Source organism: Typopeltis vanoorti, chromosome 19, assembly GCF_054136105.1.
Source record: "Typopeltis vanoorti isolate ZY-2024b chromosome 19, IOZ_Tvanoo_1.0, whole genome shotgun sequence".
Classification (NCBI taxonomy): domain Eukaryota; kingdom Metazoa; phylum Arthropoda; class Arachnida; order Uropygi; family Thelyphonidae; genus Typopeltis; species Typopeltis vanoorti.
In genome coordinates this window covers 93,372,587-93,385,304 of record NC_143567.1, presented here as the reverse complement: position 1 = coordinate 93,385,304, position 12,718 = coordinate 93,372,587, and the positions used below count along the sequence as shown (strand labels likewise).

The window sequence follows — 12,718 nt, the reverse complement described above, 5'->3', positions numbered from 1 at the left end:
TCCGTAAGTTACATGTATTAACACACACTTCTCTTCATTTAAAAGTTTGGACCCTTCTTCATTCATATACAAGATGTCAGAAAGGATGGATAGCTGGAACCCACCTGAATCATGGAAGAGAATAACTTGTATCATGATGATTCGTGCCCGCCATCAAAATAAGGATATTACGACTGCTGCCCAATGCTCCCTGAATACAGTAAAAACAATCAGGCATGAACTAGAGACTTGCAATGGTGACTACGAGGATGTAGCAAGAAGAAAGATCCCTAGCAGACGATCTGATTGCGTTCGTACAGCAGAATTCCTCGCAAATCTGCAGGAACAGGTGTTGAAGAACCCTGGCATTGGAATTCGGGCTTTGTTCGTGGAGTTGCTAACTGTAGTCAAGCCCTGGATAACAAGGGTAGCCAATGGTAGGCCGTATGTATGGCAGCAGGATTCGGCCCCTTGCCACACCTCTGGGAAAAGTCAAAAATGGTTGTCTGAAAATTTCTACGACTTCACCAGTCCAAATGTTTGGCCTCCAAACTCCCCAGACCTTAACCCCATGGATTATTTTGTATGGGGCGCAGTTGAAAAAGACACCAATCGCACTTCCAGTAATACAAAAGCCCAGTTAATGGATAAAATTAAAACAGTTTTTGCGGCCTTTCCCAGGGAGACTGTAGCATCAGCTTGTTCGAGGTTCCGAAGCAGAATTGAAGCTGTGATCGATGCTAATGGTGGTTATTTTGAGTAAATCTTGTTGATAGTATTGTAATTAACTCTGCCTGTAATGTTTTTTTGTCAATTCATTAAATTTAATGGATACAAAGAAGATTTTCTTTTTCCTTACGAAACTGTCAAATTTATCCCGAACACCCTGTATATGCCCCTGCTCCCCCTCATCTCCATCTCCTCCTAAAAATCCAGACTACTGAATATGTGATTATAATAATCTTGAAACCTCAATAAAGGTCGAAACCGGTCTGGGTAGTGGCCCTTCCCTTAATGCATAGCAGTATACATGTCTGCAAGGAGATGTGCTTTGCATTATAGGAGATACTGAGACAAGGAGTGATGAGAGCTTGGTCCACCTTTGCTTGGAGTTGCCTGGTGTTGCACCACCTTACTTCAGTCCTGAAGATATTTTCAGGCGCAAACTTTGTTTGCTTACACTTGGATAAAGGATTAAACTAAATTTATTAATGTCTAAATATATTCCAAGGATCAGAAGGTTAAATAAGGTAGGTGTGGAATGGATGAATGAAGAGATTAAGCATGTGATACAGAGGAAAAAGGCATTATGGAGGCAGCATAAGAGTAGTAGTAGTAATAATAATTTATTCCATGAGGATTACAAAGAACAGGCAAGGAAGATGAGTTGATTGATAAGGGTATCAAAAGTAAAGTATGAGCAGCAGTTAGCTGATGAAGCCAAAAAGAATCCTAGGGAGTTCTTTTGATAATATGAAGCCAGCAAAAAAAAAAAAAAAAGATTATGGAAGGATGACATTGATTGGAGAAAATGGTATAAGAACTGCTGCTGCAGAAGATATAGTGGAGATACTTAATGAGCAGTTCGTAAAGGTCTTTCATTCTTGTGAATGTGACATAATGGGAAGGAGAGAGACTGACTAATTGAGCAAGAGGTATATGGGGAATTGAGCAGATGTGATGTTAATAAGGCTGTGAGACTTGATGATATATCACAACATATTCTGAAGGAATGTGCCAGGGAGTTGGCATCTGCCTTGTCATATTTATTTAATGAGTCTTTTTCACTGGGTCGAGTTCAAAGGAGTGGAAGGAAGACAAGATTGTGCTGCTTCATAAGGGGGGGGGTGACAGAACTCAAGCATCAAATTATAGGCCTCTCTCTGTGTCAGGTGTTGTGGTTAAGCTTCTTGGAGAAGCTGGTGAGAACTAGGATCCAGAATTGGGGTGACAACAATGATATTATCTTTAATGGACAGCATGGATTTGCTAAAGGGAGATCATATTTTAGTAATATACTTATATAATAATAATATAATAGTAATATAATAATAATTTCATTGGACTTGAGGGGAGGGACACACAGTAGTATACTTAGATTTTGCAAAGGCTTTTGATAGATTACCACATAGTTCATAGTCAAACTAGAGTGGATGGGGTTGGATATTAGATTAGTGGATTGGAGACTGGTTATCTGATAGATATTAACAAGTTGTGTATGGGAGAGCAATATCCCAGAAGAGGACAGTCACTAGTGGTGTGTTCAAGGATCTGTTTTAGGGCCATTGCTGTTTAACCTGTATGTTATTGGCAAAGATTTGGATGGAGATATTCAGTTGTTTGCTGATGATGCAAAGTTGTGATGATTATGAAGAGTAGAGATGTTGTGGCCTTACAAGAAGATTTGATTGAAGATTGAGTGAATGGCCAGAGGAATGGGGATGCAAGTTCAATTGCAAAATGTAAAGTTTTAAAATTTGGGAAACAAAGATGGGATGTAGAACTTACGCTTGGTGGGGGATATATTGTTGGAGGTGGAGGAAATAAGAGATCTTGGGGTGATAGTGGATAAAGATTTGAAATTTGGGGGACACGTTGCCAAAATTGTGGACAGCGCAAAGAATTCTGGGAATGATGCAGAGGACATTGACTTGTAGAAGTAAGGAGATTCTTGTTCCATTGTATAATGCTCTGATTGAGCCACACACGGACTACTGTGCACAGATTTGGCCACCTGGTTTTCAAAAGGATGAAGATATGTTGGAAAGGGTCCCGAGGTGACTGACTAAGGTAATTTCTGACCTCTGGAATGTCGAATATGAGGTAAGGTTGAGAAGATGCAATTTACAAGTCTAGTGGATAGGAGGAAGAGGGGTGATATGATAGAGACCTACAAGTTTATAAGAGGTTGTTATAGGATCAACGTTGAAGAGTTTTTAAAGAAAACGGTAGGAGAAGCAGAGGATATCCCTGGAAGTTGTATAAGGAGGAGTGTGAGCAAGGGATGGAAAGCAGGTTTTTTTGCATGCAGAGTTATGAATGACTGCAATGTCTGAGAGGATGGTGTCTGTGAGAATTTGAGTGTGTTTAAGGCATGGTATGATGATCTGTATATATAACAAAAGGATCCCCCGAGAATGAGTCTTTGATTCCATGGGGGGGGAGTCTTAGGATAATAATAATAATGTCTTATCAAGGCCTTTTAAAGAGGCAAAATGACCGCCTTATCTTTATACGTCAAAGTTCATTTCAGCATTGCAATTATCTTTTGAGTTGTATTTGCAATCTTTGCTACATGTTCCCCTGAACTTCAACTTGGTATTAACACTCCAATATCTCTAGCCTGATTAGTTTCTTCTAGTGTAATCCCACTAACATAATACGACATTGGATATCTGATCATGCCAGAATGCATAACATTATATTTATTGAACTGACATCCGTTTTCCCATACTCACAATATCAGCCTATTCAGATCATTCTGCAAGTACTGCATATCAGCAGCATTCATGATTACCCTACCTATCTTAGTTGCTAAAACATAACCTTCCCTTATAAACCCATGCTTTTCATTGCAAAGTAGAGATTTTCTGTCAACCCATTTCTGAATACAATCCCTCACACAGATCATCAAAATCTTCACCACCATTCCTGAGATACTGATTGGTTGATAGTTGGGTACATTGGTCTTTGCACCACCCTTATGCGATTGGATTACCATACATTTTTTCCATTCCTGCAGAATCTTGCCTGTTCTGAGGCTGAAATTATACAGCCTGGTCAAAGGAATAGCCAGTTCATCTGAACATTCTTTCAGCACCTGTGCTGTCCCCACCAGTCCCTATTGCTGAATTCTTATTCAGTTTGTGCAACAGCTCTAATGCCTCTTCCTCATACACTGAGTCTTCATCCAGTGAAGTAACAGTCAGCTCAGTGTTGCATACACCAGATTGATAGCTTTTAGCAAAATGGACACTCATTAGTTGAACAACCTCTTCTGCATCTGTCACCGTCACACCATATGCATTCAGTAGAGTTATTCTTTAATATTAATTCTCTCTTTTACTTTCATAAATTTAGTTTAATCCTTTATCCAAGTGTGTGCAAACAAAGTTTGCACCTGAAAGTATCTTCAGGAATGGGATAAAGTGGTACAACACTGGGTGACTCCTTGCAAAGGTGGAGCAAGTTACCAACACTCCTATCTCAGTATCTCCCATAATGCAAAACACATCTCCTTGCAGATATGTATAATGTTATGCATTAAGGGAAGAGCCACTACCCAGACTAGTTTCAACCTTTATTGAAGTCTCTTCAGTGGGAACCAGGCCCAAGTTTAGATGCCAAGGCAGAAGCATTAGCAAGGTCATCTCCTCCTATAGGAGCTGACAAACTGTGTGCCACCTTTTTATTAAATTACTCTGGATTTAGAGAAAGATGTTGAAAGTTTATTTTTCACTTGGTCAGACTATAATAAATTTAGTTTAATCCTTTATCCAAGTGTGTGCAAACAAAGTTTGTGCCTGAAAGTATCTTCAGGACTGGGGTAAAGTGGTACAACACTGGGCAACTCCTTGCAAAGGTGGAGCAAGCTACCAACGCTCCTGTCTCAGTATCTCCCAAAATGCAAAACAATGAAGAGACCTCAATAAAGGTCGAAACTAGTCTGGGTAGTGGCCCTTCCCTTAATGCATAACATTATATATATATATCTGCAAGGAGATGTGTTTTGCATTATGGGAGATACTGAGATAGGATTGTTGATAGCTTGCTCCACCTTTGCAAGGAGTTGCCTGGTGTTGTACCACTTTACCTCAGTCCTGAAGATACTTTCAGGTGCAAACTTTGTTTGCACACACTTGGATAAAGGATTAAACTAAATTTATAGTAGTCTGACCAAGTGAAAAATAAACTTTCAACATCTATCTCTAAATCCAGAGTAATTTAATAAAAAGGTTGCACACCGTTTGGCAGCTTCTATAGGAGGAGATCATCATCATCATCAAATTCCTGTTATGTACCCTCAAGGGGTGTACAGGATATGATAGTACTACATGAAAAAATTACATCATTATTAATTTCCTATCTACAATTTTCCTCCAAATCAGTCCGTTACTTGTCAAGACTCCAATATTATCAGATCTTATATTTCTATCGTCTAAAGCACTTTGTACAGTATCAATCCATCTATATCTTGGTCTTCCTCTAGGTCGTTTTTGCTGCCAACCTGGCAGAGAACACTTGTTTTGCTAATCTTTCCTCGCCCATTCTGTTTAAGTGACCATACCACCTGAGATTAGCTCTGCTAACACATTCCTGGATGCTGACAATGTCAAGTTCTTTCCTAATATTCTTGTTTTTAATATGATATTGCCATTGATACCATCTGTTCATGGCTATAATCTTTCTCAGGACTCTTATATCTGCGGTCTCTAGTCTTTGGTCAAGTGTTTTACTTCTGACCCAGCTCTCAGATCCACAAGTTAAAACTGGTTTGAGCACTGTCTTGTATACAGCTAATTTAGTGTTCCGACTAATTTCTTTCTTATTCCATATGAATTTATTCAATTGACTTCCCACCATACCAGCTTTGCTTATTCTGTTGTCTATTTCTATATTTAATTTACCATCTTCAGTAAAAATCGTGCCTAAATAGCTGAAACGTTTTACTTGTTCCACATGTTCTCCATTCACAACACAGTTGACATTTTCAATGATTCTGCCTATTTTCATTGTCTTTGTCTTTTTATTGCTGACCTTCATACCATATCTATTACAACACTATTCAATTTAGTCAGAGAATCTTGCAGACTTGTAGCAGATTTATTTAGAAGTATAACATCATCTGCATAAAGCAAAGAGCTGACATTAACATCTCCAATTTTGATATCATGTTTAATACCACTTTCCTTCATAATGTGATCCATATAGATAATGAATAACAGAGGGGATAATGTACATCCTTGTCTCACACCAGATTTAACATTAAACCATCTTCCTGTACTTCCTTCAATTCTAACTGCTGACTCACAACTCAAATAAAGACTAAGTATTGCTTGATATAATGCCCCATTGACACCATATAACTGCAGCGTATTGAATAGCTTCTCTCTTGGCACCTTCTCATATGCCTTTTCCAGATCGACAAAACTTAAATACAGATCTTTGTTATATTCCCATGCTTTCTCGACTATTTGTCATAAAGTGAAGATCTGATCCTGACAGCCTCTATTTGGCCTGAATCCAGCTTGTTCTTCACCAAGCTTTTCTTCCACAATTCTTCTCAACCGTTTTTCAAGTATACTTGCATAGATCTTGCCAGGAACACTCAGTAGGGAAATACCTCTGTAATTCTCACATGCAGTTTTATTTCCCTTTTTATATATAGGTACTAAGAGAGCTTTACTCCAGTCATCGGGAATTCGTCCCTCTGTCTAGGCTTTCTGAACTATGCAGTGCAGCCACTGTAAGACTTTTATACCACCATACTTCAGCATTTCTGGTCGAATATCATCTACTCCTGCTGCCTTTCCACATTTCAAGCCTTTGATGGCTTTTTCTACTTCAAGTATGGATATGTATTCCTGACTGCATGCCTGGTCAGTGTTTTTTATCACTGTGCTGTCATCACTGCTTGTTTCATTTAGCAGTTTTTCAAAGTAATTACTCCATACTTCAAGGATATCTTTTTCTCCCGTTTTCATGTCACCTTTATCATCTCTAATTCCTTTTGCAGCACTCTTTCCTCCATTCTTAAGCTTCTTCAACAACCTCCAGAATATTTTGCCACCTTCTTGATATTTATTTTCTATATTCTTGCCAAAGTACTCCCATGACTTTTGTTTAGCTATTTTTACCCAGTATTTAGCATTCCTGCATTTGTCTCTATATTCTCTAAGAGCACAAACTGACTTATTTGACAGGAACTTTTGGTATGCTTTCTTCTTTTCCTTCACTGCCTCTTTAACTTCCTGTGTCCACCAGGGAGTTGTGATTTTTTTATCCTTACAGATAACCTCACCACATTCCTCTCTGGCAGAATCAATCAATGTTTTCTTCAGAGTTTGCCACTGAATCTCCAAGGTTTGATTACTGTTCTCAAACTCTTTCATTTTCTTTTCAATAATCTTTGTGTATTTTAGGCTACAGCTCACATCTGAGAACTGCTCAACTTTTATTCGCTTTAAAAATTTCTTACGTGTTCTTCTTTTCAATATGAAATTCAATTTTATCCTGCTCAAGACTAAATAGTGATCAAATTCAAATCCTCTGTACACTCTGGTGTTCTGCACCAGGGAGAAAACATCACTATCAACAATAACATAGTCAATGAGACTTTTCTTATTCCTAGCCTCTTCTCTCCATGTGAATTTGTGCACATTTTTATGTTGGAACATGGTGTTAGTAATAACCAGTCCATGTCCTGAGCAGAAATCCAACAGATATTTGCCATTATTATTAGCTTTGCTCTTTTCTCCAAATTTTCCCAAAATATTTTTGTATGTCTCACAATCATTTCCTACTCTACTATTTAGATCCCCAACAAGGACCAACTTTTCCTTTTTCATTGTGTCAGTTGCTTTTTCTAAAGCCTCAAAAAATTCCTCCACTTCTACCTTAGTAGAACCTTCTGTGGGACCATAGGCACCAATAAGTCTCATTGTCCAGTTCCCCAAGTTAAGAATGGGCAGAATTGAATGGATGGAATGATGATGTTCCATTTGGTATTGATTTTGATAACAGTTCTGAAAACAGTATTAGATTTGAAATAATATGAAGATATGTAATTATTGATTACATATCTTCATATTATTTCAAATCTAATACTGTTTTCAGAACTGTTATCAAAATCAATACCAAATGGAACATCATCATTCCATCCATTCAATTCTGCCCATTCTTAGGCTGAGTCCCCCTAATTAAAGCTTTTAGGCAATTAAATGCAGCAAGATTACCATTCCTCTGCTGCTGCTCCTTTAGAGGGCTAAAAGATATGCATCTTATGCCTGTGGATGTGTGTGTGCATGTAGCCAGTTTATTTACTTGTTTTGAGATATGAAAAAAAAAAAAAAAAAAACTGTTTCCAGGAAGAGGAGAAAACTCTACCTCCATATGAGAATGGCTAACTCAACATTTAATTGAAACCCTGATAAAGGTTCTTCATATCATAGGCAGGGTTGAAACAGGTATTTGCAACCAAAAAGCTTCATTGAAACTGACTGAGCAATGAAGGTTGATCTGCTTTACTTCCAAAAACTCAGGTATGCTCAAACTTCATATTCTTCCTAATATATAAAATTCAAATTAATAACTGGGGCTTCAGAAATTCAATTGCCCACTGGTCATAAGCAAGTTTTGTATTCATCATAATTGTAAGCAGTCCAGGAGGCTTGGAAACCTTTGGATGCCTTGTTTGAGACATTAGCTTCATGTTGCCTGTGATTCATCTCTGGGGCTTCTTTTGTCTGAAGCACCAACAATGATTGTACTTTTGACTTACCAGTTTCATGTAGCCATAAGCATAAATAAGTTATCAGAGACAAGTGAATTTTCAGCCTCGTTTTAAACGTATTCAAAATATATTCTTTCCCTCTCCCCCCACACACACATAATTTACACTTTCTCCCCATTTTAAAACATCTCAGTCACTGTTAAGTTATTTTGATAATTTTTATGTATTTTAGTCTACAGTTCACATCTGAGAGTTGCTCAAGTTCGCTTTAAAACTTTCTTACATGTTATTCTTTTCAATATGAAGTTCAATTTTATCCTGCTCAAGACTAAATAGTGATCAAATTCAAATCCTCTGTACACTCTGGTGTCCTGCACCAGGGAGAAAACAAGACTCTCAACAATAACAGTCAATAAGACTTTTCTTATTCCTTGCCTCTTCTCTCCATGTGAATTTGTGCACATTTTTATGTTGGAACATGGTGTTAGTAATAACCAGTCCATGTCCTGAGCAGAAATCCAACAGATATTTGCCATTATTATTAGCTTTGCTCTTTTCTCCAAATTTTCCCAAAATATTTTTGTATGTCTCACAATCATTTCCTACTCTGCTATTTAGATCCCCAACAAGGACCAACTTTTCATTTTTCATTGTGTCAGTTGCTTTTTCTAAAACCTCAAAAAATTCCTCCAATTCTACCTTAGTAGAACCTTCTGTGGGACCATAGGCACAAATAAGTCTTTGTCCAGTTCCCCATTCTCATACTTGCCCACATTACTCTAATTGAGACTGACTGCCATTCAAGAAGATTAGCCTCGTATTTTGTGTTGAATAATATGGCTACTCCTTCTTTTCCTTTATTGTCATTGCCTGAATATAACATTTTGTATTTATTGCTCAGAAAGATCTCACCAGTTTGGTCTTTTTTGTTTCAGTCAACCCTATTATGTCGATCTGGTACTTATCTAATTCCTCAGCTAGCTCCATTTCTTTGCCATTCAGGCTTCTTACGTTGATAGTACCGATCTTTAACTCTGGTGATGTTGAGTTGGGGTTTATTTTCAGATTTGTTCCAGTAGCTGACTTTTCGCTGTTCGCCCTGGTTCCCTGGCGAAAACAACGGGGGCTTGTTTAACCGGGCAACGCCCCACCCGGCATGAAATTTTGTCATGTTGTACCATCATTCTATATCATTCTATAGGAGGAGATGACCTTTCTAATGCTTTCTCCTTGGTATCTCCACTTGGTCCTGGCTCCCACTGAAGAAACCACAATAAAGGTCGAAACTAGTCTGGGTAGTGGCCTTTCCCTTAATGCATAACATTATACATATCTGCAAGGAGATGTGTTTTGCATTATGGGAGATACTGAGGGAGTGTTGGCAGCTTTCTCCACCTTTGCAAGGAGTTGCCCGGTGTTGTACCACTTTACCCCATTCCTGAAGATACTTTCAGGCGCAAACTTTGTTTGCACACACTTGGATAAAGGATTAAACTAAATTTATTATAGTCTGACCAAAGTGAAAAATAAACTTTCAACTTCTGTTATTTTCAGCATATTGATAGTATTCTTTGGGGTTATCTTTAACTTGGAGAACCAGTTTCTTTTCATACTCAGATTTAGTTTTCCTTACAACAATTGTGATTCTTCTGGCCTGCTGCTTATAATTTTCATAATGGACATCATCCTTATGCACACGGTATTCTTTCCACATGACCCTTTTTTTATGAATCTCTTGCTTGATAAGATTACACATCCATTTGACTTCTATGCTATTTATTTTTCAAACTCTCGGGACACATTTTGATATTGCATCATTTAAGTATTTTTTAAGCGATTCCCATGGACTGCTGATATTCTTCCCATCCAGCAACCAATACCATCCCCTCAACTCATTGTACTCCTCAGTTGGTCATGAATTCCTACTTGGTAGTTCAGCATGTAACCTTTTCTGAATGGAACATTCATAAACTGAGCAACTTGCCATGTGAGTACTGTATGATCACTGTCACCAACTGGGGAAGAATATTGTTGAAGTGTGCCGAAGGAATGGATATTCCATCATGATCCACCTTCAAACCTTGATGAACTAAGGGATAAAATTGCACAATATGTTGAGCAGATGTCCTAATCCTTGTTAGGATATCTGCTCAACCAATGGATATATTTCCGATGTACAAGTACTATGGCATTTGATGCAAAGTCATTCCCCTCTATATAGAAGTTGCCCAATCGGGAAGTTAATTTATAGGCAAACTCTGTTTGCTTACACTTGGATAAAGAATGAAACCAAGTATATAATTTCTTGTAACCTTTAACTTATAGTACATCCAAGTGAAAAAAACTTGCAAAAACTAGCTCTAATCCAGAGTATTTTAGCAATAAAGTGACACCTTTTGATTACTTGTATAGGGGAAATATATGAATTCTGCATTACTACAACTTTGGTATTTCTTCTAAGTCTGGCTCCCACTAATGAACCTCAATAAAGGTTGAAACTAGTCTGGGTAGTGGCCCTTCCCATAATGCATAATAACTATTTTGCATTTGTTGCATACTTCAGTGGAGGCCAGTGGTGGCCCAATGAAGTCTTAAGTGGGGGTGCTACCTATACAAAATAATTTTTAAAAAAATTATTTTTTCCTAATTAGTAACCAATTTATTAATAATAAATCTACAGATTTATTTAAGTGGGGGTGCTGCCTATACAAAATAATTTAAAAATAAACAATAAACAATTTATTAATAAATAAATCTACAGATTTATTTATTAATAAATTGGTTACTAATTAGGAAAAAAATCTTCTTCTGCACCTTCTCCCACTTAAGTGGGGTCACTGTTGATGATGAGTCTCCTCCACATCCTCCTGTCTTGGGCTGTCACCACATCCAAGTTCTTCATCCTCAAGTCCTCTTCTACCAGCTTCCTCCATCTCTTCTTTGGCCACCCACGCTTCCTCCTTCCTTGCACATCCATTTGCATGACCCTTCTTCCCACATATTCGTCCTCCCTCCTCATCACATGACCAAACCATCTCAACCTTGCCTCCTGTATCTTCGCTCCTAAGTTCGTAACTTTCACTGTTCCCCTCACATAGTCATTTCTCAGACGATCCTTTGTGGTCACATCACACGCATCCACCTAAGCATTCTCATCTCTGCTACTTCCATCATGCTGATGTTATTTTTCCTCAGGGCCACAGTTTCTATAGCATACGTCATAGCTGGCTTCACTACTGTCCTATAGATTTTGCCTTTCAGATTGATAGGCACCCTCTTATCACATAACACTCCAGCCATCTCCCTCCAGTTCCTCCAACCTGCTTGTATCCTGCATCCCACTTCCATCTCAGCTCCTCCATCTTCTTCCACTGTTGAACCTAAGTATCTAAAGTCCCTCACCTTCCTGATGACATTTCCTTCCAGCTCCAGATCTGTCTCCTGGCCCACTGTGCAACACACATACTCTATCTTACTTCTGCTCAGTCTCATGCCTCTCTCTTCCATTACTTTTCTCCATCTTTCCAGTTTAGTTCCTGCTTCTGCACACAGCAAGATGTCATCTGCATACAACATTGTCCAAGGCGCATCTTCTCTCACCTCCTCGGTCACCACCTCCGTCACAGTGTTAAACAGAAACGGACTTAATGCACCCTTGATGCAAGCCAACTGTTACTTGAAAACTTTCTGTCTGTCCCAGACAGGTCCGAACACTTGTCTTCACATTTCTGTACATCTCCCGCACCAACCTGACATTTTTCTCCAGAACCTTCTTCTCCCTCAGACACCTTCAGACTTCCTTCCAGCTCCATTCCATTCCCCAGATCAATAAAAGCCAGATGTAGCTCCCGTTGTTTCTCTCAAACTTTTCCATCATCTGCCGTAACCCAAAGATAGCATCTGTTGTTGATCTACCAGGCATGAAGCCAAATTGTTCCTTTGCAGTCTCCACCTCCTTCCTCAATCTTCCATCAAGAACCCTTTCTAGGATTTTCATTGTGTGGGACATCAACTTTATTCCTCTGTAATACTTAGTCTTGTGCATCCCCTTTACCCTTGCAGATGGGGACAAGAGTACGCTCCCTCCATTCCTTGGGTATATTTTCCTGTTGGCAAACTTTCATGAATAGGTCCCACAGCAGGTCAATTCCCTCTTCCCCCAGCGCCTTCCATGCCTCCACTGGAATCCTGTCAGGGCCCACTGATTTTCCATTCCTCATCCTCTTCATGGCCTCCGTCACTCCACTCTACTGATGTTCTGCACCATCCCCTCAGAAGGCTGCCCAT

The 12,718-nt window shown here is 38.8% G+C and overlaps 1 protein-coding gene across 1 annotated transcript in view; it reads left to right on the top strand.

The window, feature by feature from the left end:
- The window catches only part of Sec24CD (COPII coat complex component secretory 24CD), a 400,801-nt gene that overhangs the window by 359,219 nt on the left and 28,864 nt on the right, over positions 1-12,718 (top strand). The gene's annotated exons all lie outside the window — the stretch shown is intronic.